General features: G+C 37.0%; 1 protein-coding gene across 1 annotated transcript in view; it reads left to right on the forward strand.

The window, feature by feature from the left end:
• VRK2 (VRK serine/threonine kinase 2) overlaps window positions 1–26,785 on the forward strand; it is a 117,153-nt gene that overhangs the window by 51,068 nt on the left and 39,300 nt on the right. The window lies entirely within an intron of this gene.

Genomic DNA, 26,785 nt, shown 5'->3' on the forward strand with positions numbered 1-26,785 from the left:
ACTCAGAGGGGTTTAAATAATTTGTTAATGGACATATAGTTAAGTAGCTGAAATTTGAACTTCTGAGTGACTGTAAATAAAGAACCATCAAATCCAGTGGGAGATGGGATGGATTTGTGCAGAGAAAACAAATTAAAACTCACGGTAGCTCCTCTTTCACTGTATAAACACGTAGCTTTTAAGCAGAGCAGCATTTCCAGTGGAACTTTCTCTGAGGATGGAAGTATTCTGTACATTACTGTGCAGTATGGTAGCCATCAGCCATGTGTGGCTATCAAGCCATTGAGACGTTGGTTGTGCACCACCAAATGCTGAAAAACATGTGGAGCAACAGAATCTCTCATTCATTGCTGCTGGAAATGCAAAAGGGTATGGCCACTGTGAAGACAGTTTGGAAGTTTCTTTAAAAACTGAACATATTCATAACATATGATCTGCAATTACACTGCCTGGTATTTACCCAAAGAAGTTGAAAACTTATATCCACACAAAAATCTACACACAGATGTTTATAGCAGCTTTATTCATAAATGCCAAAACTTGAATCAGTGAAGATGTCCTTTAATAGGTGAATGGAGAAAAAAACTATGGTACATCCAAACAATGCAATATTACTCAATGTTAAAAAGAAATGAGCAGTCAGGACATGAAAAGACATGGAGGAAACTTAAATGCATATTACTAAGTGAAAATCTGTATAATTCCAACTCTACAACATTTTGGAAAAGGCAAAACTATGGAGACGCAAAGAACATCAGTCAGTGATTGCCACTGGTTAGAGGAGAAGGAGAGATGAGTAGGCAGAGCACAGAGGCTTTTTAGGGGAGTGAGAGTGTTCTGTGTCATACTGCCCTGGTAGGTACATGTTGTTTTACATTTGCCAAAGTCCATAGAATGTTCAACACCAAAAGCAAACTGTAATGTAAACCAAATAGACTTTCGGTTATAAGGATGTGTTGCTGTGTAATGAATATAGGTTCATCCATTGCAACAGGCATAATACTCTGGTGTGGGATGTCGATAGCAGGGGAGACTGTTGGAGGGGTTGGGGCAGCGGGTGTATGAGAACTCACTGTACTTTTCCACTCAGTTTTACCTAAATTGCTCTAAACTTACCAAAATTGAATCTAACACTGCTCTAAAAGAATCTTTAAAAATGTGACTAGTGTGACTGAGAAACCGAATTTTAAATTTAATTTAATTTTGGTTATTAATTAATTTATTTTACCTTGCTTCCCCCCCACCAGCTTTATTGAGGTATGATTGACAAAAATCGCATATATTTAGGCTGTACAACATGTACAAAGTGATGATTTAACATAGAATATGTTGTGACATGATGACCACCATCAACTTAATTAACATTCATCACTTCATATAGTTACTTTTTTTGTTTTGTGGTGAGAACACTTAAGGTCTATTCTTAGCGAATTTGAGGTACACAGCATTATTAACTCTAGTCACCGTGCTGTACGTTCAACCCCTAGAACTTATCTTCTAACTAATAGTTTGTACCCTTTGGCCAACATCTCCGCATTTCTCCACCCCCCCCCCACTTCCCCCAGCCCCTGGCAACCACTTCTCTACTCTCTGGTAGTATAAGTTTCACTTTTTTACATGCCACATGTAAGTGAGATAATACAGTATTTGTCTGTCTGTGTCTGGTTTAATGTCTTCCATGTTCATCCATGCTGTCATAAATGGCATATTTCTTTTTATGGCCAAATAATCATTGCACATATCTACCACATTTTCTTTATTCATTCATCCACCAGTGACCACAAAGTTTATTTACATATTTGGGCTGTTGTGAAAAATGCCCCGGTAATGTGGGAGTGCACATATCTCTTTAAGATAATGATTTCTTTTCTTTTCAATGTACACCGAGAAGTTGGATTGCTGGATTGTATGACAGTGCTGTTTTGAGGAACTTCCATATTGTTTTCCGTTAAGACTATAACAATTTCCATTCCCACCAAGAGTTTACAGGATTCCCTCTTCTTCACACCCCTCACCAACACTGATTATCTTTTGTGTTTTTTATAATAGCCATCCCAACAGGTATTGAATGATATCTCATTGTGGTTTTCATTTTCATTTCCCTGATGATAATAAGTTTGAGTGCTTTTTCTTATACCTGTTGGCAGGTGTATATCTTCTTTGGAATAGTGACTATGCAGGTCCTTTGTGTATTTTTAAATCAAGTTATTTTCTTGCTAGTTCTCATATATTTTGGATATTAACCCCTTATCAGATCTAGGGTTTGCAAATATTCTCTACAGTTTGATAGCTTGCCTTTTTATTTTGTTGATGGTTTCCTTTGCTGGGAAGAATCTTTTTAGTTAGATGTAATTCTGATTTTTGGTTTTGTTGCCTGTGCTTTTGGTGTCAGTTGAAAAAAATCATTGCCACAACCCATGTTTATGGAAGAATTAATGTTATTAAAATAGTCATATGATGCAAAGCAGTCCCTATCAAAATTCCAAAGACAAAATTCATAGAAATAAAAAAAAACAATCCTCAAATTTATATGGAATCACAAAAGACCCTGAATAGCCAAAGCAATTTTGAGAACAAAGTTGGAGACATCCCACTTCCTGATTTCAAACCATATGACAATACAATAGTAATCAAAACAGTATGCTATTGGCATAAAAACAGACACAGACCAGTGGAACAGAATAGAGAGCTTCAGAAGCAAAGCCATACATATACTATCAACTAATCTTTGACAAGGACGTCAGTAATATACAATGAGAAAAAAATAGTCTGTCCAATAAATGATGGTGAGAAAACTGGACAGAGACATGCAAAAGAATAAAATCAGACTCAGCCTTCACCCTATACAAATATTAAATCTTTAACCCATTGAAGATTTAAATATAAGACCTGAAACCATAATACCAGAAGAAAATGCAGGGAAAAGCTTAATTTCAGTTAATTTAAATTTAAGTAATTCCAAATGGCTAGTGGACACTCTATCAGACAGGAGAGAGTTAAAAAGTGAAAAAAAATTGAGTCTATAAAAAGTTTAAAAATCATAGTTGAATATTTAACAACTCTAGATGAAGAAAGAAATTTCTGAGTAATGGTACAAAAGAAAAATTTTAGAAAATATTGAGAAATTTCAAATTTTAAAATGTCTATATTTAAAAAATTGAAAAAATGAAAGAAATTGAGAAACTAGGAAGTATGCTTATGAAAAATATCATTCATATATATATATATATACACACACACACACACTATAGCAAAAAGCAAAAAATTAGTAAGAAAAAACACCAGGTAATTTTCTTAAAGTAATGATTGAAAGGAATGAACAGAGCACAGAAGAACACAGAACACATCCACTGTCAGAAGTGGATGAGAAAAGTTTACCACCACTGGAAAGAAGAGAGTTGCAGATAAAACAGTGAAGTACCATTTTAAAAGAACTTACCAAATTGGAAAAGCTGAAAATAATAATCTGATGATATTGAGGCTGAAGAGGGTGCAGGCTCTTGTAGAACACCAGAGGGAATGTAAATTAAATGGGCATTGAAGAAGAAATTAAGTTAATGGAAGGGCAATTTGGCCATGTATATTAAAATCCTTTAAAAGTCTGCATACTTTTTGAAGGTGAGGTTTATTGAAGTATAATTTACAAACAGTGAAATTCACCCTTTGCACCGTACAGTTTGATGTGTTTTGACACATGTATGTCTTACAACCACCACAACAATCAAGATACAGGGTGTTCCTGTCATCGTCAAACTTTCTCTCCTTCCGCCCCTGTATTCTGTCCCCTTCTCTCATCACACTCCAACCCCCTGGCCACTGGCAATGATCTCTGCCCCAGTAGTTTTTGCATTTTTAGGGAATGTCATGTAAATGGAATTATGGAATATATTCCCCTATGCCTGGCTTCTTTCACTTCCCATAATGTTTGTGAGATTAACCCATGCTGTAGTTCATTAGTAGTTCATTCCTCTTTAAAGATAGAGAGTATTCCATTGACACTGCTACAGTTCATCCATTTACCTGTTGGAGATTTATGTTATTTCCAGCTGGGGGAGCAAATATTAGTAAAGTGACCATAAGCATTCATGTAAGGGTTTTTGTGCAGATACATGTTTTAAGAACTTCTGGATACATAACTAGGAGTGGGTTTCTGGGATCATAAGGAAGTGTATGTTTAACTTAAAAGAAGCAGCCAAACAGGTTTTCAGAGCGATTGTACTGTTGTTACACATTTCCACCAGTGATGGGTAGTTCTCCACATCTTGCCACCACTTGGTTTCGTTAGTTTTTAAAATTTTACCCGCTGTAGTAGATATGTTGCCATATCTAGTCTTAATTTGCGACAGTTATGTAATGACTAATGATACTGAGCATCTTTCATGTGTTTATTTGCCACTTTTCTTTGATGAATCAAATGTGCCCATTTTTAAATCAGATTGCCTTATTTTAAGAGAGTTTTATGTTTTAAGGACAGAAACCTTCTCTCAGACCTTTGCAGATACTTTCTGCATCTGTACCTTACCTTTTCTCTTATCAGTGTCTTTTCAGGAGGCAGATGTTTTTAATTATGAGGAGGCCCAATTTATGATTTTTTTCTTTTATCCTTTCTGCTACTTCTGTCCAAAGCCAGGATCACAAAATGTTTTCTCGTAAATTTTCTTCAGCAAGTTTTATAGAACTCTCATGTTTCAATACCTGATCTGTTTCAGGTTTGTATTTGGTGCAAGGTTAGGGTCAAGGCTCTTTTTTGGGGGAAGGGGAGACATACACATGTGCAGTTGCTCCAACACTGTGTTGAAGTGAACATCTTTTTCCCAATGAATTGCTTTGGCTCCTTTGTCAAAATTATTGACCTTCTATGAATGAGTCTATTTCTGGATTCTCTATTATAGTATCAAACAGTCAATATCACACTTTCATGGTCTTGAAGTTAGATAAGAGGAGTCTTCCAACTTTGTTCTTTTTTTTTTTTTCAAAATTATTTTGACTATTCTGGCTGCTTTGCAATTCCATATATAATATTTTAAAATAAGTTTTTCAGTTTCTGCCCAAAAACATGCTAGGATTTTGATTGAGATTGTGTTGAACTGTAGATTGATTTGAGGGAATTGAAATCTTAACAGTATGAGTCTTCTGACTAAATGCCAAGCTAATTCACTGGAAAATGAATGATCTTTGTAGTACTCATTTTTATTTCTTTTATTTTCACATTTAACTTCAAAATATTTTTTTAAAGGTTTTTGTGTATTTATTTGACAGAGAGAGCACAAGCAGGGGGAGCTACAGGCAGGGGGAGAGGGAGAAGCAGGCTCTTCACCAAGCTGGGGCTGGATCCCAGAACCCTGGGGTCATGACCTGAGCCAAAGACAGATGCTTTTTTTTTTTTTTTTTAAAGAGATTTTATTTACTTATTTGACAGAGAGACAGTGAGAGAGGGAACAGAAGCAGGGGGAGTAGAAGAGGGAGAAGCAGGCTCTCCACTGAACAGGGAGCTCGACACGGGGCTCGATCCCAGGAACCCGGGATCGTGACCTGAGCTGAAGGCAGATGCATAATGACCGAGCCACCCAGGTGCCTCCAAAATATATTTTTTAAAGATTTTATTTATTAATTGACAGACAGAGATCACAAGTAGTCAGACAGGCAGGCAGAGAGGAGGAAGCAGGCTCCCCACTGAGCAGAGAGCCAGATGCGGGGCTCAATCCCAGGACCTTGGGATCATGACCTGAGCTGAAGGCAGATGCTTTAACCCACTGAGCCAACCAGGCACCCTCCAAAATATTTTTTAAATTTCCTGTGTAGTTTGTTTTTGACCTTAGGGTTATTTAGAAATACGTTGTTTAATTTCCAAGTATTTGGAAGTTTTCAAATTGCTCTCTGCTATTGATGTTAATTGAATTCTGTTGTGGTCAGAGAACTACTCTCTGATTTCTGTACTTCTAAGATTATTGAGAATTACTTAATGCCTCAACATAGAAGCTAACTTACTGAATATTTCATGAGCCCTTGAAAAGAATACGTGTCTGTCTTGGGGTGGAGTGTTTAATAAATGTCTGTTAGGTCCAGTTGGTTGCATGTTGAAATTTCCTACGTCCTCACTGAAAAGAGTATGGAAACCCCCAATTATGATTATGGATTTATCTTTTTTTCCCATCAGTTTTTGTTTCATGTGTATGTGTATTGGAATTCTATTATTGGTACACATGTTTGGGATTTTTATGTCTTCTTTATGAACTGTCTCCTTTATCATTTTAAAATAAGAGTGTTTTTTTCCCTAAAATATTTCTTGTTCAGAAATCAACTTTGTCTGAAATTAGTATAGCCACACCCCCTTTCTTTTGATTAGTGTTTGCATTATATATCATCTCCATTCTTTCAATCTATTTTTGTCTGTACATTTAAGTTAAATGTCTTAGAGACAGTATGTTCATTTTGAGGCTATTTTAAGCTTTGCTAAGATAAGTCTGGTAAGTAGCCTATTCTCTGTGGATATTTTATTCCTACATCTATGCTGTGAAGTTCTGTGACTTCTATGGAATTCCATGTGAGGACTTACTCTGGTTGGTCAGAATTCAACTCCCAGAAATCCTTGTACAGATTTTTCTGGACCTTCCCCCGCCTCACACACCACCCTGCCGCCTTGTAGCTCCCTCTTCTTCTGAACTCTCTGGAATTTAGGGCTCTTTAGGAGACTCCCTGAACTCAGTCACTGTCTCAGTGGGATTGCTGTACTCTAGTTAGGAGTTCCTACCTGTTCCTGAGTTGGGAATTGTCACCAGGCAGAAAGCTGGGGCATCTGTGGGACTCAGCTAATCTTTTTTTCCCCATTTTCTCAAGGATCTCAGTCTTGTGCTGCCTAGTTAATATCCAAAAATATGTGTGTCTTTCATTTTATCCAGTTTCCCAGGGGCAGTAGAAGTGTAAATCCAGTCATTGTATTCCTTTTGCCCAAAGAAAAAAGGACTAGTTTTTTTTTTTTGTTTTTTGTTTTTTTTTAGGACTAGTTTTAAATAATTTGTGTGTGTGCGTGAATTATCCACTCCTGTCTTTTGCCCATTTTTATCTTTTTTTTGTTTTTATTCCCTCAGTTTTAAAATGTTCTTTAAATAAGCGTTGTATAATCCCTTCATCTATTACAGATTTTGCAAATATTTTCTTTCAATTTACCTCTCATTCTTTGATTATACTTGTGATGTTTCATTGCCACATAGAAGGTGAAACTTCTATTTTTAATGTGGTCACATTTATCAATCTTTTATTTGCTGGATATTGAGTCATGGTTAATAACATTGTTCTATGGACAGATTTTATATGAATTTAATTGTATAGTTTCATTTTTTACCTTTAAATCTCTTATAATTTAGAGTTTATTTTATATGACAAGAGGTGTGGACCCAATTTTATCATTTTCTAAATGATTTTCCAGTTTTCCCAACACTATTGAAAAAAAAAAAGTTTGGTCCAGTGATATTAGATGTCACCTTTGTCATATACTAAACTTCCATACATACTTGAGTTCATTTCTATACTTTCTACTGAATCCTTCAGTCTAATTATGTTTCATAATTATATTAGTGCATTAATTGCTGAGGCTCTGTAATGTATTTTAATATCTGGTGATGCTTAGTGCCTTGTAGCTTTTCTTTTTCAGTATTATTCTAACTATTCACATTTTTCTATATTCTCTTGTTTAGCTTTATTTACAAATACTTGTTGGAATTTTTATTGGAATTTTGTTAAATTTTTAAATTAACTTGGGAAGACCTGACATCTTTATGACGTAAAGTTGTTCTTCAACAACAAGGAATGTTTTTGTATTTCGTCAGTTTTACATTTGTTATCTTCTTGAGTATTTTCGCTCTTTCCTCACATTAACTTTTTCACATTTCTTGCTACACTTGCTCCTTCTTACATTTATTCTTTTTATTTTATTTTTAAAGCTTTTATTTATTTGAGAGAGAGAGAGAATGAGAAAGAGAAAGCATGAAAGGAGAGAGGTCAGCAGGAGAAGCAGACTACCTGCCGAGCAGGGAGCCAATGTGGGACTCGATCCTGGGACTCCAGGATCATGACCTGAGCCGAAGGCAGTCACTTAACCAACTGAGACACCCAGGCGTCCTATTCTCTCTCTCTCTTTTTTTTTTTTTTAAAGATTTTATTTATTTATTTGACAGAGAGATCACAAGTAGGCGGAGAGGTAGGCAGAGAGAGAAGGGGAAGCAGGCTCCCCGCTGAGCAGAGAGTCCGACGTGGGGCTTGATCCTAGGACCCTGAGACCATGACCTGAGCCGAAGGCAGAGGCTTAACCCACTGAGCCACCCAGGCGCTCCCCCTATACTTACTCTTGCTGCACTTATCGTCACTGCTATTTTACTCTACTGTTCTATCTTCTAAATGATTATTGTTTGTGTATATGAACATTATTGATTTCTGTGCATTCACTTTATATCCTGTTAATTTACTGACTTTGAAATTGCTTTAATAATAATTCTCTAGGGTTCTCATAGGAAACATTTCATATGCAAGTAGATACAATTGTCTTTCTCTTCCAGTTCTTATCTCTCTGACTTGTTTTGTCTAATTGTATTGCTGGTACACCCAGTACATAGGAAATAGTAGTGAAGGTAGTGATTATCCTTACCTCTTCCTGATCTTAGTGGAAATTCCTGAAGTTTACCCCATTAAAAGTGATGCTGGCTTTAGGACTAAGGTGCGTCTACATGTGTGTATGTAAGTGTGTACATATGTGTGTGTCCTTATAGTCATATTTGGGAAATCATCAATTCCTATGTTCTTTTATTTTTAAGATTTTATTTATTTGAGAGAGAGAGAGAGCACAAGCCAGGGGGAGGGGTAGAGAGAGAGGGAGAGGCAGACTCCCTGCTGATCATGGAGCCTGACATAGGGCCTAATCCCAGGACCCTCAGGATCATGACCTGAGCTGAAGGCAGACACTTAACCAACTGAGCCACTCAGGCACCTCTCCTATGTTCTTGAATGGATTTTTTCTTTTTATGGAATGGAAATTGAATTTCATTAAAGATTTGTGTAGGATGTATGGAAATAATTGCATTTTTTCTCAGATCAATTAATATGGTGTGATATATTGCTGTGCTTTTAATAGTGAACTAACCTTACTTGCCAGGAGTAAGCCCCACTTTGTTATAGTGTATTATTTACTGTTTACTTAACATGGTGTTGAAGTATGTTCACTAATCCTTTATGTAGTAGTTCATATAGGTATTTATAAGTGAGGTTGGTCTGTAAATTCCTATTTCTGTACTATTTTTATCAGATTTAGGTATCAACATTCTGTTTCATAAAAAGAATTTGGAAGTTTTACTTCATTTCCTATGTTCCAGAACTATTTCTTTAAATTGATACCATTTGGTTTTTGAATATGAAACCATCTGGTTCTGCTATTTTTCTGTGAGGCAGTTCCTTGTAATTCAACTCTTTCCCATGGAAATGTTTAAGCTTTTTATCTCTATTTGGGTCAATTATATTAGTTAACCATTTTGTCTGGTTTTCCAAATTTATTTGTGTGGTGTTATGCATTGTAGCCTCTTGTGACTTTTAAATTTCTTCTACTTCAATGGCTGTTTTCTTCTAGTTATTTTTTATTTTTGCTTCCTTTTTTCTGCCTTAGTAAAAGTGTTTATTTTTCAACATACCTGGATTCTGATTTATTAATAAGATATATTTTCCCTTATCTATCTCATTAATTTCTGATTTTGCCTTAATTATGTCATTTCTTGTGCTCTTTTAATTTACCCATTTGTTCTTTCTTTTGGTACTCAGTTTCTGATCTATTTCACTTATTTTCATTAATTTTTTTTTACTTCGCTAGTGTTTAAGGCTGTGATATTTCCTCTGGCCACAGCTTTATGTTGTACTCATAGATTTTAATATGTTATGTTTTTTAATATCTCTATTTTTCAGAAGGTTTTTATTTCTTCTTCACCAAAATGTTGTTCAGTAGATTTTTAATTTTTTATGTAGAAGGACCTTTTTAAAAATTTTCATTATTAAATTCTAGACCTGTGACAAGATGATCAGGATATTGTTTATGATAATTTTACTCTTTGGAATGCACTGAAGCTTTTAATGGTGACTGAGAAGAACAGTTTTTGTCCACATTCCATGCCTATTTGGGCCCTGCATTAGGCTCCATACTGGGTGTGGAGCCTACTTTTAAAAAAAAATCTGTTATTAGTGTGGGTTTTTTGGTCTCAAGGGCCAGAATCAAGTTCTCCTGTAGTTTTTGTTTCATAAAGATCATTGCTCTGCTACTTGGTAAATATTCATTATTTATATTTGCCGCACTTCATATTGTTTTCTTTGATCTTAAATTCTTTAAGGTTTCTTTTTTTGGGGGGGGACTATCTATGAAAGTTCATATGTTTGTTGTAGTGATTGCCTTGGTATCTGTGCTTTTTAAAGATTCTTTTTGTTCCTTTTGTCTGTATTTAATATTTTACTGCTGTCTTTCATGGTAGTTGTTTACTTCTACCTACTACTAATTCAGTATTGCTTATTTTATCTTCCTCTAATATTGTCACCTTAGTTTTTAGTCATTCTACTTTACCTTGTCAGGACATGTATTATTTGTATATTCTTCACTTATCACCAGCCTTGTTTTGGTCTTAGGTATAGTTAAATATATTAAATATTCACCTTTCTGTTCTTTTGCCAAAGTTACCCACTCATCTTTAGATTGGTTGTAACTTATCTTGTAGATTGCTCAAGAAGTGCCCTTGCATGTTTAAAACTTTTTCAATAGCCTAGATACTTGAAGGGTAGCTTGAATGGATGTAAAATATTTAGTTCACACTTTTTGTCCTTGAATTTCTTTCTTATTTTTTTTTTAAGATTTTATTTATTTATTTGACAGAGAGAGATCACAAGTAGGCAGAGAGGCAGGGAGAGAGAGAGGAGGGGAAGCAGGCTCCCCGCTGAACAGAGAGCCCGATGTGGGGCTCAATCCCAGTACCTTGGGATTATGACCTGAGTCAAAGGCAGAGGCTTTAACCCACTGAGCCACCCAGGCGCCCCTGTCCTTGAATTTCTTGAAAATGCTGATCTGTTGTTGCCTTTTTTGTTGCTTTTAAGAAGTCTGCTGCTGATTTTATTCTCTTACCAATGTATGTTATTTTCCTTTTTGCCTTGCTGTCTTTGGGATTTTTTTTTCTTTATTAATAATGCCTAATGGTTTTACCAGGATGTGTTTAGAGTAGATCATCCTGTATTGGTTTTCCCAGATATGTGGTATGCCCTGTTGATATGCATACTGGGCCTTACATTTCCCAAAAGTTTTCTTGGTTTATAGTTTTAAGTATTATTTCACTCTCATATGTGTTTTGAATTAAAATTATAGAGAAAGGGACTTGAGCAATAAGGTGTCTTAATGAAGAGAAAAAACAAGTGGAAAAAGAGATTCAAGAGAAGAGAGGAAAGAATTGTTGAATGATTTGGCAAGAGGAAAAGGCAAGAAAAGTTGACATTCATATAGCCTTTGTCAAAGCACTAGACTTGCAAGGACTGAGATAAAAATAGGAAATAGACTCTAAGAGGTGTTGGGTGGAAATAACAGCCATCTTAGTTAAGGTGGAATGAAAGGGTCCTGACAGGGATGGTAGTCAAAGTAAAGTTCTGGATAGCCCTTTGGAGGCACACTTGATGTTCTGAGCCATTTCCATTTTAGTGTGTGTGTGTGTGTGTGTGTGTGTGTGTGTGTGTTTAGTTCTCCAAATACTATTCAGACTGGGATCACTGTTTTTACCTATAGTCAGACAGGTAACCTCATTGAGAGTTGAAACAGATTGTAGATTATTTTAGTCTTCTTTTTCCTTATGTCTTCATTGCATTTTGGCCATTTCTTGGTAACTCCTCTCGTACCCTCCAAATTTGGAATTTTGCAAACTCTCAAAGTGTACACCATTTACCTCTTTCTTTCATCATCTTTATCATTTTTTGTTGGAAAAAAAATCTGTGGAAAAGTCTCATTTAAAAAAAATCCGTGATTTCTTTGTACTTTTTTACAACATCTCCATTTTAGTAAGATTTCTTTTAAAAATCTGTTTTAAACAGAAGAATAAAGAAAATGCTTCAATGGTAATATTGTATTCAGTAGAAGAAGAAGAAAGAAATTGAGTGTATTTATTTGGTTAAAAAAATCCTTTAAATCAAAAATTAAAATTATGTTAAGAAACATCTGCTTATGTCTTCAGAAAAAACAATGTAAATCAATCTCAACTCTATTTTGAACATTTATTGTGTACTAGACATTATACTATATTCTTTTTTGTTTGTTTGTTTTTTGAAGATTTTATTTATTTATTTGAAACCAAGAGAGAGGGGTGCCTGGGTGGCTCAGTGGGTTAAAGCCTCTGCCTTCGGCTCAGGTCATGATCCCAGGGTCCTGGGATCGAGTCCCGCATCTGTTGAGCAGAGAGCCTGTTTCCCTCTTTCTCTCTTCCTGCCTCTCTGCCTACTTGTGATCTGTCTCTCTGTCAAATAAATAAATAAAATCTTAAAAAAAAAAAAAAAAAAGAAAGAAACTGAGAGAGTGTGTGTGTGGACACGAGGGGCAGGGGCAGAGGGAGAAGAAGAAGCAGACTCCCTGATAAGCAGGAAACCCAGTGTGGCACTTGATCCCAGGACCCTGGGATCATGACCTGAGCCACAGGAACACTTAACCTGCTGAGCCACCCGGGTGCCCTTGTGCTATATTCTTTAAGTAAAATAATGTTTCTAAATTTATGCTTCCCTGATAGATAAGTAGGTAACATCCTCTTAGACTACACAGGTTTTCCAACTTCTGTTTAGAAACCACACTGACTTTGAAATATGAAATGGTAATTGCACAGTTGATTACTGGAAAGTTAGGCTTATTGGGTGTTGTTATGGTATTTGGAAAACAAATATGCCTTTCTGATTTCATTACTTATAATGCCATTACTAGAAATGCTATTGAGTGGTAGTTTTGCCCTTGAGTACCATACCCTTGGCTGTTATCTCCCAGTGTCACTAGTGAAGAAAGATGAGGCAGTTTAACGAAAATCAGGGTTTGTGCACCTTTTCTAATCTTTTTGTTTCAGAGGTGCATATATTCTCACCTGTAAAGGCCACTTTGTTGATCAAAAGCACATCATTTGGGGCGCCTGGGTGGCTCAGTGGGTTAAAGCCTCTGCCTTCGGCTCAGGTCATGATCCCAGGGTCCTGGGATCGAGCCCGGCATCGGGCTCTCTGCTCAGCGGAGAGTCTGCTTCCCCCTCTCTCTCTGCCTGCCTCTCTGCCTACTTGTGATCTCTGTCAAATGAATAAATAAAATCTTTAAAAAAAAAAAAGCACATCATTTTTAAAATTTTTAATTTAAATTCCAGTTAGTTAACATACAGCGAACGTAATACTGGTTTCCAGTGGACAATACGGTTTATTCAGTACTTCCATACATCTCCTGGTACTCATCACAGTAAGTGCGCTTGCTTTTTAAAATTTATTATTATTATTATTATTATTATTACTTCTTTTTTTGAGAGAGAGAGAGATTAGGGGAGAGGAAGAGAGACTCTTAAGCAGGTTTCATGCTGGGCATGACCATGAGATCATGATCTGAGCCAAAATCAAGTCAGACACTTAACCGACTGAGCCACCCAGGCACCCAAAAAGGGCCCTCCTTAATCCTCCTCACCTATTTCACCTATTCCCCCACCCACCTCCCATCTGGTAACCATCATTTTGTTCTCTAGTGTTAAGAGTCTGTTTTTTGGTCCCCCCCCCCTCTCTTTTTTATCCCTTTGCTCATTTGTTTCTCAAATTCCATATATGAGTGAAATCACATGATACTGGTCTTTCTCTGACTGATTTATTTCACTTGGCATAACACCCTCTAGTTCCATCCATGTTGTTGCAAATGGCAAGATGTCGTTCTTTCCGATGGCTCACTAATATGCCACGTATATCTATCTGTACCACATCTTACAGCTGCTATAAACATTGGGGTGCATGTATCCCTTTGAGTTAGTGTTTTTCTATCCTTCCGGTAAATACCTAGTAGTGCAGTTGCTGGATCATAGGATAGTTCAATTTGTATCTTTTTGAGGAATATACTTAACTGTTCTCCAGAGTGGCTGCACCAGCTTGCATTCCCACCAACGGTGGAGGAGGATTCCTCTTTCCCCATATCCTCACCAACATCTTTTGTTCCCGTGTTGTTGATTTTAGCCATTCTGACAGGTGTGAGGTGATACCTCATTATAGTTTTAATTTGCATTTACCTGATGACCAGTAATTACTGAGCATGTTTTCGTGGAAGTGCATCATTTTTTCACACAACAGCTTTTACATGAAGACTTTCTGGATGATTCTGGTTTATACTGATTTCCTTTTCCAATTTCTTTTGGCTTCTCATACGTATTTTAAACGCAAAGGTCCTCAGTCTCATTTGTCTTATGTTCTGATATAGGATGGTCTCCTTGAGGCTTTTGTAGATAGGTTTACTTTGCTGCCTTCTTTTGTATTCCTCACAGTACCTAGGTTAGTGTTGCTTTTGTCATTACCCTTTAAGAAATACTTCATTGACTCAGGAGGTTAAGGCCGTCTTGATCTCACTTAGTGCCCAGATTGACCTGATTGCTCAGGTCCATCACCCCACCATGCTCCGTGTGTTTCTGCCCCGAAGCTGCCTGCTAAGTCAAAGAGAAAGGCCCCCACAGGTAGAGAAAATAGTTTTATGTGTCAGCAAATGGAGGGATAAGTATGGCTTAGGAAACCTATCATTTTTTAAAACACTTACTTGACTACAGGGAGTTGTATTGGACTAAAAGTCAGGAGCTGAGGTTCTAGACTCAGCCCCAACCCTGAACAGCATTGCATCCTTCAGCGCATGTTTTAACCTGTGAGGACTTTAGTTCTCCAGTTGATAAAATATGAAACGTTGAGTGATTTCAAAAGTTCCTTGTAGCTCTAAAATTCTACGATTCTCTAAAAATGTGTTTCCAAATGCTTAGTGCTTGTTGCATAAGTTAATGTTTCTTATAATGTTTCCAAAGTGTCCACTTATTGTTGTATAGTGAAGGAACTTAAAAAGCTTAAATTTAGAAAAAATTTAATGATCTGGGAGCAGGAATTGAAGTACCTGACCTGTATCTGGTGATAAAATGCTCACTTTCATCCATAGGGTAGGGTCATAAGCATCATTAAAGCTGCTTGTTCACTGTTTGCTAGAGGGAATTCTAACATAAGCCATTTATCAGTTATAGTTACTTGTAAGATGGAGTGCGAATGTGTATTTATAAGAATTTTGCATGGTATATGCACATATATGGTACCATTTTTAGAGGTAGCATTTCCTTTATTGAATATAAATAAAATTTAGTCCCAATGATACCTCTGTACTGCAGTATCTTTGAAGTAGTATGATATGTCTTAGCTTGATAATACCAGAATATTACTGCATGGTACTGCTGGTAAGGCTTCTTTAAAGTATTTTGGTGTCATGGGGTTAGGGTTATACTGTAGATTAAATAACATGGTAGTGTTTACAGTCACTTATAACATGCAGTAATGTGTACATCATTCTTCCTTGTGAGGTTCTGATGTACACTTTTAGTTGAGCAAAGGGACTTTGAAATTTATTCCTATAATTTTAGATACTTGAACTTTTAAAATGTTATGAGTTTTATATTAATAGAATTGTTTGTTAAATACACACTTCCGCTGAGTTTTTTGTCTCAATACAATTTGTCATATGAATATGATTTTAAGATTTAATACCTTGTATGTATCTCTACTCATAGATCAGTTTTATAAACTTACTGTTTGGGGATTCTTTTAGTATGATTTGTCAAATAAAAATAAAGTCAGCTCTGAATTTTATTCCCATCTAACATTCTTTAATGTGTTAATACTGCTATGTTTTATTGCACTCCAATTTATTAAATTACTTTAAAATTGTTGAAGTAATCAAATGTATTTTAGCTCTGTTATCTGGTAGTGAATGGTGTTTCTATTATCAAAATTTATTCTTAACATGTGTATATTAAAATGTCTGATTTTAAATCAGATTAGATCCATATAAAAAGGAAAAATTCTTATTCAAAATACTATGCAAATAACAGTAATATGAGTATAGGCTACTAGAGTCTTATTGGAAGGTGGTGATAAGTGGAAAATATTGAAGAAAACAGCGTAATAATTATGATTTAGAAGCAATGGTCTCCATATTTAAAATTAATATTTTGTGAAGCTTATTTCCCAGTGCTGGGACTCTGAGACGGGTAAGAATCTGAAAAGTAGATAATTGTGCCTCTAGGAGGATACAGTTTTTTTTAACCTTTTATTTTGAAAAATTTGAAACATACTGAATAATAGAAAACTCCTGATACCCATGACTTTGATTTAAAAATTAACATTTTGAAATTTTATGTATTTTTTGGCTGAAATGTTTTAAACAAATATATAATGACATTTTATCTAAATATTTATGTATGCATTTCCAAAAAACAAGGACAATTCACCATATTATCTCCATGCTCTTACTGAACAAAAGCATCACTCCTCAGTCAGGTACAGTTTTATGTCTTCTACTTTCTTTCTCCATTATCCTAGCATTCATTAGAAAATGGGAATACAGACAATTTGTATTCTAATTGCACTTAAGCTCTTTTTTCTTTTTTTTTAAGATTTTGTTTATTTATTTGAGAGAGAGAATAAGAAGGAACACAAGCAGGGGGAGTGGGAGAGGGAGAAGCAGGCTTCCCTCTGAGCAGGGAGCCCGATGCAGGGCTTGATTCCAGGACCCCGGGATCACGACCTGAGCTGAAGGCAGACGCTTAACGACTGAGCCACCCAGACATCTATGTGCTTAAGCTCTTTTTTCCTGTTTTTAAAAATTATTTATTGCCCAAGACTTCTCTATTATAACTTCCCTTTCTATAATTGAGTCACCTAGATCATGTGATCTCTTTGACCCCTTTTAGCTCCCATAGCCCCTGACTTCCTGGGTAGAACTGGTTGTGAGCTACAAATTTGACTTGGGAAACTACTGGTACAGAACCAGGTGAGCATGATTTCTCTCAGTTTAATGTCCATCAGGAGAGCAAGTCTCTCGTCTTGGAGAAAACAAGGATTGTATTTTATTCACTGATGTGTATCCAGCAGCTGGCACAGAGCATGGCATATAATAAGGACTCAATAAATAAATGATGAGTGAACAATGAGTAATTGAATAGGTTAATGCATAAATGAATTGATTAATTAGCCATTCAGTGTTCAGTAGTAACAGATAAAACCAACCAAGAGGAGCTGGATATAGTAGAGCCACATATAGTAGCTAAGACATTTGTACATGTCTTAAATTCCTATTAGGAGAAATCTATCCCATGTCTAGACATCAGTAGTACTTTATATAGCCATCACCAGTGGTTTTTTTTTTTTTAATGGATAGAGTTCTGCCAGCATGTTCATGAAGAGAAACAGAAATAGGAAGTGCTATAGGTTAAATTGTGTCCCCTCAAAGGATGTTGAAGTCCCAACCCCCAGTCTCTATAAATGTGACCTTATTTGGAAATAGGGTCTTTGTGAGTTAAGATGAGGTCATTTGGGAAGGCCAGGATCTAGTACAGTTGAGGTTATAAATTAGAAAACTTGGACATAGAGGCAGACCAGACATGAATAGAGGAAAGATGAGCGAAGAGACAGGAAGAAGGCCTTCTACGGACTTGGAGCACCTGAGATCACCAGACGCTAGGAGAGAGGTATGAACAGATCGTCTCTCCCAGCCCTCGGCAGGGACCAACCCTGAGAACACCTTGAGGGCAGGCTGGGAGCCTCAAGGACTAGAAGATGATACATTTCAGTGATCATTTAAGCTACCCAGTTTGTGGCACCTTGTTAGAGCAGCAGCCCTGCAAAACTAATACAGGGACCTAGACAAATCTTTGCGTGGAAGTTGAGATAATACATTCTCCAAACAATTTTAATAAAAACCTCAGGAGAATGTTCTGTTTTATATAACTTATATGAAACAGAACGTTCTCTTGAGCATGAATACCAGTGTATTTTGGACATATGTGAGCACCAGGATAGGGGGAAAAAAAAGGAAAGGGGGAAAAGTGAGAACAGAGGGGAGAGAAAAGTACCCTCTTTTATTGTTCCTAGGGCCACTCTGGCCGGGCCAGATCAGCTAGTATTTCTAACAAGATTTGTTCTTACACATGGGATCCCTGGGCAGTTAATTCTTGCCCATGTGTGGTGGGATTTTCATGAAAATAGACTGTTTATTCTGGAGCTAAATGTCCTTGTTCAGAATTAGAAGATATTAAAAAAAAAAAAAAGATTGTGGGGCACCTGGGTGGTTCAGTCAGGTTAAGCATCTGCCTTCAGCTCAGGTCATGATCTTGGAGTCCCAGGATCGAGCCCCACGTCGGGCTTTCTGCTCAGCGGGGGCCTGCTTCTCCCTCTCTCTCTATGCCCTTTCCCTCTCAATTAGATAAAATCTTCCAAAAAAATTAAAATTAAAAAAGGGTGGTTTACTTTCTCCTGATCCCAGGCAAAAGGTTTAATGGAGAAAGATGGCAACTATTTGCATAACTTTCAATAGAGATTCAGTATAAAAATAGTTAAGGGTGTGAGCTTCAAAAACCTCCCTGGTTTTGCCTCTTACTAGCTGATTCCTTTGCCATATCATTTCACCTTCCTGTGCTTCTGTTTCCACATCTGAAAATAAGGATAATAGTATCTCCCTCACAGAGGGGAAGAAGTGATTTAATCATGTGAAAGGCTTAGACAAATAAGTGGCACATAGTAAGCACTCAGTAAATAATAGCCAGATGATAATTTCATTATTTTAATACTTATGACAAAAGATTACCATATCTTACTTTGCTTTCCAGGAATTCTTTAGACATGATAATGTTCTGGTTAGATATTAAGAAGATGGTAATGAGTTGGATTTAATAAGTGTAATTCTCCCCAGATGTGTAGTTTAATGATAGACGTCCCTCCACTTGTAGGGACCAGAACATCCAGGGTCCGTTTTCTATATAAGGGAAGGATTTCACATTTTAGGAGTGTATGTGCACTGTAAATATAGGATGGCCCATTTAGCAAATTACCTATCCTCAAGAATGTGGTTCCCAAGAGAGTTAATGCTGTTGAAAAATTAGTGGTTTTTCTATAATCAACACAGGCTTGTTGAGTGCCTACTGAGTGCCTACTGGTCATATCATTTCAGATTCTGAAGGCCAGATGCATACATGACCAAAGAATATTTGAGCATCCTGTGTCACAAAAGGCTATATATATAGGGTGTGTGTGTGTGTGTGTGTGTTTTTTAGTTAGTTAGTATGGGAAAATGGCATTTCTGGATTCTGAATCAGCTCACTAAGCTGCATAAATTGGATGGGTTAAGATGTACCCCTGTCTAGGGACTGTTAAAAAACCGTGTGTGTATGAATGGTATCAGTGCTGGAAACCTCAAATGCCGTCTCTGAAATCAGTGGACTGTGTAGTTAATATGTAACAGGATAGCTCATTTGAATGTGGTTAGCTATGTTTTATGTAGATGTAACTTCCACGTGGTGAATCTGTTTATAAGATTATAGCAATGGCCATCAAATTCTATCAGCTAACATTTTGTGAGTATCTGCTATGTACGTATATACCAAACTCTGAGAATGTTTACCAACATGCTGAAAAGTCTCAAGTTCAGATTTGATTTAGACAAAAAGGAAGACCATAAATTGGATGCAATTCAGACTGTCCTCTCCCATTGCCTATTTATTTTGTTTAAGGACAGACACAAATTACGTGCTTTGATATCACATTGGAAATTAGAAAGGGTATTGTAGGTTCTTTCATATAATTCTTGAGAACTTGTATCAAAAGGACAGATTGGAAAGAGACTATAATTGGAAAGGTTTTCTTTTGTGGGTAAAAGGCATTTTTAGTAAAGAAGCAGTTGCTAGCATATGATCTATTGAGGGAATTTCCCCCAAAAGTTTGGATAGCATATTAAGTCATAGCCCCTGTTTGATCAAATAAGCTTTCACATATTGCTAGAAGAACTGGGTTGGAATAGAAAAACAGATCATGGGTTCAAAACACGAATATCATTTAGAATATTGCTAAATACCTCAGTATTTTGTTATGGTCCTTGAATCTACAGCACCATTTCAAGGAGCCATAAACTTGAGCCCAAGGGAGCAGTAGATGCCTTCAAGACATCGTGATAAGAGGCTCCTCTCTTCTGTCATTTCCTCATATGTTAACCACAGATGTATCTTTAAGTCTCTTACTCTCCATGAATATTACATATAAGAAAACAAGATAGGGGAGCCTGGGTGGCTCAGTGGGTTAGGCTGCTGCCTTTTGGCTCAGGTCATGATCTCAGGGTCCTGGGATCGAGTCCCGCATCGGGCTCTCTGCTCGGCAGGGAGCCTGCTTCCCTCTCTCTCTCTCTGCCTGCCTCTCTGTCTACTGTGATCTCTCTCTGTCAAATAAATAAATAAAATCTTTAAAAAAAAAAAAAAAAGGAAAGTTTAAAAAAAAAAAAAGATAAAACAAGATTTGAAATTGAGTAGGTAGTTTTGAGATCTAAGAGGGGGGAAAAAAACCTCCAGCACCTAAAACAGATTTTTTTCCTTAAGAATAACTGCATGTTGCATCCATCAGAAAACAGAAATGGCAGCCTTTTTACAGCTCAGATAAGGTCAGACTGCAGTTTTAACAAAATATATCTTCATGCTTATTCTAATAAGCATCATGTTTGAAAAGTAAGCTGGCACCTTTTAAAAGTCACACTATTTTGTCTAGACTGTATAGCGGGAATGCAACATTACTGGCAAAACAAGGTAGGGAAGTTGAAAAACATAAAATGCTATAAAATAAAAGAATAAAAAGCACAGATTTATATCAGCTTGTAGTAGCATCTGTGAGGTTACATATAAGTTTTTAACAGACGTGAGGGATGTTTGTGAACATAAACGTACTGCTTACACATCGCATGCTTTACTCCTCTTCCGACATATAGTGATTTTCATTAGTAACCATTTAGTTTCTTGCGAAGATTTTCACATTATAGTATCTTGTAGATAGACTGGGAAATATTATATCTTATTCAATAAGATAAATACTATCTTCTTTTAAAGAGCCTTCAAAGTTGCTGAGTAAGTCTGTACACTCTTGCTAGAGTTTTCAAAGTGTTTTCTAAATTTCCATTTAAAAAAGTCCTGAAGAGTGACTGTCTCCCTCCAGAGTATAATTTCCACCACCCTCTGATAATGAGGACTTAACAGATATATTTCTTGATACAGCAAGGTGTGTTAAATAAAAGGATTTAATTAGGGGCGCCTGGGTGGCTCAGTGGGTTAAGCCTCTGCCTTCGGCTCAGGTCATGATCCCAGGGTCCTGAGCATCGGGCTCTCTGCTCGGCAGGGAGCCTGCTTCTCCCCTCTCTCTCTGCCTGCCTCTCTGCCTACTTGTGATCTGTCTGTCAAATAAATAAAATCTGAAAAAAAAAAAAAGGATTTAATTGTATAAAATAGTGTAAATTACAATAAGATATGAGAGTAACAAAAATTGAAGTTCTTAAAGAGTGAATCCCATTTTGGGGACTGAATATACATCTCTAATGTATAAGCAGTCTGCAAAGTGGAGGTAAAGTAGTAATGTGATTTAATGGGTGGTTACATCCCACTGGCCAGTGACATTTGTTCACCTTGTGTCTTGCTTTTTTCTCTCTCAGCTCCATAACCCCTTGCATCCTTTCTCCAGCTTGACATATTTCCTGTCCATCACATCAAGTGTTGAGAAATGCTTCCATTTGAGCCAGTGTGGCTGCTTGGTGTTTAGGATTCCTGGTTGCTTGGGGAGCAGGAAGGCAGTAGATTTGACTCTTGATGGGGAAGAGGTCCTTTGCCTTTTCCATCAGCTATGAGCATGTCACTCAATCTTGCATAAACTGAAAGAACAAGGAACTGGCTGGGTTAGGGTGTTAGCCACCAATCAACTAGTTTGCTTTCGGTACAAAAATGAATAAATCATTTTCTTTCCAAACCACCTCTTCCACCTGTTTCCTTTATACACTGAATCCTCACTTACTGGCCAGCCATACCATTTTTAGAGTCGTCATTGGTCCTCTTATCCAAGAACCATGGTTCTTCTTTGTCTCCTTTCTTCCCTTCACCAGTGAGCTAGTCCGCCCTCCCATTGCCCTTTGTCTGGACTATTGTTACATTCTCCTACTTGGATTCTCTGCTTCTATTTCCTCGTTTTGGTGCTGCCACTACTGATAATACTATTCCTTGCCAAAAACCTTTGGTGATGTGGATTTATATGCAAAAATTTATATGCAGAAATCTTCTTAACATGGTTTTAGAAGCTTTCTGCTAACCAGTTTTTCTGGCTTGTATTAGATTCCCAATAACCTCTGCACTCCAACCTACACCGACCCGTTCTCTGGTTTTCCTTCTTTGGTTACTTCTTTTTCTTGTCTTCATTTTTGGAAATCTTAGATATTTGTCAAGGCCCAACTTAAATGTTTCTTTGTCTGGGCCCCTAAATTAGAAATAAATTCCCCTTGCTCTAAAATACTACTAAATTTAAATCTGCTATACTTTCCTCAAAGTAAATGTTATCTTTGGATCTGCAGATATGCTTATATCATCTCTCCTTTTTCTATGTGAGGCATGGAAAAAACTCATCCTCTGATCAGACTGATTTAGGTTCACTTTCAACTTTGTCCCTTGCTATAAGTTTATTTTGCACAGAGTACCTAACTTTTCTCATTCTATTTTCTCATCCTTAAGATATCTTAAAATAACCTCCTTTTAGGGTCATGAGTATTAAATGATTTGGCTTCTGTTAATGCTTTCACTTAATGCTTTCACATGGCAAGCATTCAATAAATATGCGTTCATTTTTTTTCTTTTATTTGTAAATGTATGATTCTCAATGGTTTATCATGCTTGGCACTCGGGTGGCTATGAGAAAGAATTTACTTCAATTTTCCCAATTATTACCATGAAGTCAAATCAATAGAAAATTATTTAAGCCTGTGCAGAAGGACTTATGAGTAGGTACTGTCATGGATACAAAAATGTGTACATTATCCTGGCCGCTTGTCCCCTCAGAGCTTGCAGACTATAAATCTGGAGCCAAGGCTTCAATAAAAGAAAAGCGAGGGGCACCTGGGTGTCAGTTAAGCGTTCAACTCTTGATTTTGGCTCAGGTCTTAATCTCAAGGTTGTGAGATCAAGCCTTGCTTCGGGCTCTGTGCTGGGCATAGAACTGCTTAAGATTCTCTCTTTCTCTCTCCCTTTGCCCCCTCACCCCATAAAAAGAAAAGAAAAGAAAAGCTAAACAACTATACATTTTTAAATAGTTAATCCATGTGGACATAAATGAAAACCCAATAAGTTGCTTTGTGGTTAAAGGAGTGTACAAACCAGAATAGGATTCAGGGGTAGGTGGTAAACCCAGGAATTGTGAAGTGTGAGTGCAGGGCTGGGGTAGGAGGCAAAGAGGACTTATCACAGCGTGTTCTATAATCCTTAGTTCTACCCATCCATTTGGAAAAAATGAACCAATGTAAGAACCTTCCCACCTTAGGAAATGAAGGCAATGAGAAGTAAAGGTTTAACTGAGTGCAGAACTTGAGAATGTGGCATATATGGGTGCGGATCTGGTTAGGTAAAAGGGAAAGAATGTTTGAGACAGTCCTGTTCAGTATAGGAAAGTTGTGTTCTTCATGGACATCAGAGTCTAACTTGTTTTCATCATTATTTGTTTAGTGCTTTTAATGAAGGCTAATTTACTGACCACCTGTGCCAAATCCAGTTCTCAGAGGACCAATGCTGAGATAGAATTAGGGGTGCAAGTCCTTAATGGGGGAAGCAACTATATTACCTATGAAAAACAAAAAGAGAAAAAGCAAGATTGGACAGGGAAAGCTTTGAGAGTAGGGTGTTGATATGACCCCTGTGAGTGGGAAGGGAACAGGAAGAATTGGGCTGGGAGGGCTCAAACTGTGATATAGTTCTGAAAAGAAGCATCAGAGCAGAGAGTACCCATTAGAAGAGTCCCTTGGGGAGCAATGGCCGCACAGTACCCCCACTGTGATCATTATTTGGCAGGTGTGGCCTAGGAAGACTGTGGCCTTGGCTTACATGCCATAGCTGTTCCCGATGGCCCTTGTCACTCGAGGTCATCAGCTTACTGCCCTCTTCATAGGTGAAAGGTCAGTCCTTTCTGGATGGGACTGGACCTCAGTGGCTGCCACACTGCCTTTTCAGTAGTAAAATATCAAAGCCAAATGTCCATGTAAACCTTAGTTCAGATTTAGTGGGGTTTTTTGGAGTGGGGAAGTTGAGGAGCCTGAGCAACTCACTAAAACAATGAAACTTTGTAGAAGCTAGACTTGGCATTGGGTGACTTGCATTATTTGGGTGTAACACGTTATTTTTTATCTGTTAAGAGTGGATAATGATGCTTCTTCGCTACCAACCTCATGAAGTTGGAATAAAACGTAGTATCTAAGAAAGTTGAGAAGAAAATGAGTACCATGTGGAAATGGGAGTGGTAATGCAGTGTAATAGAAAGATCTATGGAATTAGAGTAAAGAGAGGCAAGCAGGGCTCTTCTTTTACTGATGGAGAAAGGAAATGATTACTAAATTCAGGAAAGTCATATAAAAAGAAAATTAAAAATGCATTAGTGAGGGGTGCCTGGATGGCTCAGTGGGTTAAAGCCTCTGCCTTCGGCTCAGGTCGTGATCCCAGGGTCCTGGGATCAAGCCCCACATTGGGCTCTCTGCTCCTCAGACTAGCCTGCTTCCTCCTCTCTCTCTGCCTGCCTCTCTGCCTGCTTGTGATCTCTGTCTGTCAAATGAATAAATTAAAAAAAAAAATCTAAAAAAAAAATGCATTAAGGAGGGGCACCTGGGTGGCTTAGTTGGTTAAGCATCTGCCTTTGGCTGAGGTCATGATCTCAAGGTCGTGGGATTGAGTTTCACATTGGACTCCCTGCTCAGTGGGGAGTCTGCTTCTCTCTTCCTCTGCCCCTCACCCCTGTTCATGCCCTCTCTCTTTCTCAAACAAATAATATCTTTAAAAAAGTTAAAATGCATTAGGGAGCTAGATACTTACATTTTTCTATGTCTAGTATGATTACAATGCAAATAATCACTTCCTACTTGATCTTGGTTCTCTTCAGTTTCCCCCTATAAGCTTGTCTTAAACTAGGGATAGTATATATATTTACACATCAAGTGGAAAATATTAACTAGTTATTTTTTATTTCACAGGAAAAAGATAATATTTAAAAAGTTAACTAGAAAGCGAGTTTTATTTTAGATTAGAGGTTGGCAAACTTTTTCTGTAAAGAGCCAGATAGTAAATATTTTAGGCTTTTATGAGCTCTGTGGGCCACATATGGGTCTCTGCTGCATATTCTTTTTCTTTCTTTCTTTTCTTTTTTTTTTTTATAATCCTATAAAAATGTAAAAATCATTCTTAGCTCAAGGACACACAAAAATAGGACCTAGACTGCAAACCTTATTGTGGATTAAGTTCTGCTTAAACTTATTTTTGACTTCAACAAAATTTCAGAAATGGACAGAACCCCAAATTCTATACTATATTAAAAAACATGGACTTTGATGTTATATTGACATGGGACTAAATCCTGCTTCCATCCTTTATTAGCGCTGACTTAGACAGGCACTTAATTACTGGGGTGTTTGGCTTCCTTATATGTAAATGAGACCAATACTACCTGGCTGGGAGGTTGCCTGGAATTAATGGCATAACTTGTGAAAGGTACTTTTGCCCAGTGATTATCACATAAGTAGAACCTCAACAAATTTTCTTCCTTTCCTCCCCTCCTTTTCTTGTTTGACAATACTTCCCAGCCTTTTTTTCTTTCTTTGAACTGTTCTTAAAGCATTCTAGACTGTGTTTTTCTACTACCACATCTTCATAGAAATTCTCACTTTGACCTAATTTGTATCAAATTAATTTCTCAACATTTTGATTACTTGGGACAAATTATTGACTTTGCTTATACCAAAATCTCTACTTACCAAATGCAGTCACTCCTATATTTCTTCATTAGTGCATCAAGATCTATAATACTGATTAGAGAGTTCAGCCAGTTCTCGTAGAATATAAATATTTTAAGCCATATGCTGCACTAGTAGATTAAAAACAAACTAAAAAAAACAGGGGAGGTTATATTGGGTGTGGTGGGATAGATATTTGTTTGTTCTACCACTGTTTGATAGCATTCCATGATTATTTGAATTCTGCCTGCAACTCTGTATTAGGACCAATAATTATGCACCCAGTATTGGAGCACCAAATATATAAAGCATATATTAACAGATTATAGACTCCACCTACAGAAAACACTACAATAATATGGGGCTCCAGTACCCCATTTTCAAAAACAGATAGATCATCCAGATGAAAATCAATGAGGAAACATTGGGCTTAAACTACATGTTAGACGAGATGGGACTAACAGACATATACAAGTCATCCCATCCAACCGCAGCAGAATACACATTCTTCTCAAGCACACATGGAACATTCTCTAGAATAGATCATATGTTAGGCCACAGAACAAGTATAGTAGTGAACAAATATAGTACGGGAAGTCCTACCCAGAGCAATTAGGCAAGAAAAGTAAAGTCATCCACATAGGAAAGGAAGCAGTAAAATTTTCTCTGTGGATGACGTGCTATTATATAGAGAAAACCCTAGACTCCACCAAAAAACTATTA

The sequence above is a fragment of the Martes martes genome, assembly GCF_963455335.1.
Source record: "Martes martes genome assembly, chromosome: 9".
Lineage (NCBI taxonomy): Eukaryota > Metazoa > Chordata > Mammalia > Carnivora > Mustelidae > Martes > Martes martes.